Here is a 2,405-nt window from a genome sequence, read left to right on the forward strand (position 1 = left end):
CGAACGGTTAGAAGTATTATGTCTAATATGGCTACGGTGTTCATTAACTCTGGTTTTCAGCTGCCTTCCAGTCTGTCCTACATAAGACGCATCACAATCATTACATTGGATTCTATACACCACATTACTCTTGAATGTGTGGAGAATAAAAAAGCTGTTTCTTGGCTTACGGTACCTTTCATACCTTTCCATACTAAAAAATTCAAACGGTTTAACAATGATGAAATTAAAGTTCCTTTCCATAGTCCTAATAAGATGGGTAAATACATTAAGGTACAGAAGGATAGTCTGTCGCACACATCCAAGAGTAATGTGGTGTATAGAATCCAATGTAATGATTGTGATGCGTCTTATGTAGGACAGAGACTGGAAGGCAGCTGAAAACCAGAATTAATGAACACCGTAGCCATATTAGACATAATACTTCTAACCGTTCGGTTATTACGGATCACAGATTATGATCATGACTTTCAATGGGAAGATGTTAAAATTTTAACATTTTATTTTATTTATATTGTAAACTGACAAATCGGTTTCGCTGGTGAGTTAGTTAATTTTTTAATTTTTTTTTGAATTTCATTATTTTCACATGTTTTGATTTTGTTCTCATGCCAAGTTACAGATACATTGTTTCAATGTACGATTTTGCCATCCTATATTGCTAATGTTGTGTAACGAGGAAAGAAATCGAGGAGTAAGTGAGAGGTGTGTTGTTCTTAATATTGGAATGAGGAATTTTTGTTAAACGTCTGAAGAGGACTCAAACCAAGAGTCGAAACTGGTTACATTTATATCGAGCGATTTATTTATATTATTATATTATTATATTGACTGATATTCTAATTTTTAATTGTGCGTTTAAAGCGGCTAAGTATTTCTTGTATTCTTTTTCTTTAAATATTCATATTATAATTTTAATGTTTTAATCGCTTTTTTGTTTACTTACAAATTGACTCTCATTGTCCTTTACCTTGTTTAAATTATTATTTTTATATATATAATATCTGGAGACACGGTAGTGTCTCGGCGCTAAGCCAAGCGCCGCGGCATTGCCGTGCCTCCTTTACGCGAAACTGAGAGTTTCGGGGGATTGAGACGATCAAATCTCAGTAACGGCTGAACGCATCAAGTTTTATATACGCTCAATCGATAGCAATTGCTTAAATTGTATAATAAAAGTGCTTTCATTTTTTCTCTACGTGTCCTACGAGCGAAAATATCACGACTCAAAGTCCGAATCTGTAAATCTTCACGTTTTATTTTTAAGAAACGTCGTCGTCATTATTATCGTTATTATCGTCGTCGTCGTTATTATTGCCATCGTCGACCACATTCCATTCGGTGTCCTTCTGACATTCCTACCGCAGAGGCAAATGTGGCGCTAGTCTATACCGCTCGACCGTCATGGGGCATGTGGACTGCGAGCGGAGCGGTGAGATGAGAGGGGTGCAACTTTCAGTTGATTTTCGAATATTCGTCCAGCTTTCGCAGTCCCTCTTACCATATACCGTATCGCACCGCGCACAGTACAATGCCATTCGACCATCATGGAGCACTTGGACTGCACGCGGTGAGATGAGGTGAAGAGGGGCGGGCAAATGCAACTTTCGGCTGATTTTCGAATAGCCTTCGTCTAGCTTTCGCTGTTCCCCTCACCTCACCGCTCCGCGCGCTGAACAATGCCATTCGACTGTCATGGGGCATTTCAACTGCACGCGGTGTGGTGAGGGGGACAGTGCAACTTTCAGTTGATTTTCGAATCGCCTCCGTCTAACTTTCGCTGTCCCCCTCACCTCACCGCTCCGCGAGCAGAACAATGTCATTCGATTGTCCATCCAATTGTCATGGAACATTTCGTTCGACTGCACGCAGAGCGGCGCGGGGGACTGTGCAACTTTCGGTTGATTTTCGAATCATTTACGACTAGCTTTCGCTGTCCCCCTCACAACACTACACCGCGCATAATATATTACTACGAATTACTACGAAGAGCAACTGTTTTACATTTATTTAATAATTTTGTCTTATATATGCGATTGCGTTAATGAATAAAAAATAAATATGTTGTATTAAAATTGACGCGTTAATATTAGACGGTTAGCGAAAGCAGCCTTGGGGATTGTTTTGATGTGCAAAGGCGGACGCGAGTCGCACGTCACCCCCTCACCCGGCTCACCGATATTAAACCATGCAGTCATCACTTAAATACATATATATATTAAATAAAATTATTATTTTAAATTCTACGGACTGCTGACCGATATGACGTATATTTAAAACCATCGCAGTACTATCACGAGTTAAATTGCATTAATATATTACCATGAAAAGTAACTGATTATTAATTAATGTTGCCAGTACAAAGTGAACATACGTAAAGTGTATGTAACTTTCGGCCGATTTTC

The sequence above is a fragment of the Cyphomyrmex costatus genome, unplaced genomic scaffold (genome assembly GCF_001594065.2).
Source record: "Cyphomyrmex costatus isolate MS0001 unplaced genomic scaffold, Ccosl1.0 scaffold396, whole genome shotgun sequence".
Lineage (NCBI taxonomy): Eukaryota > Metazoa > Arthropoda > Insecta > Hymenoptera > Formicidae > Cyphomyrmex > Cyphomyrmex costatus.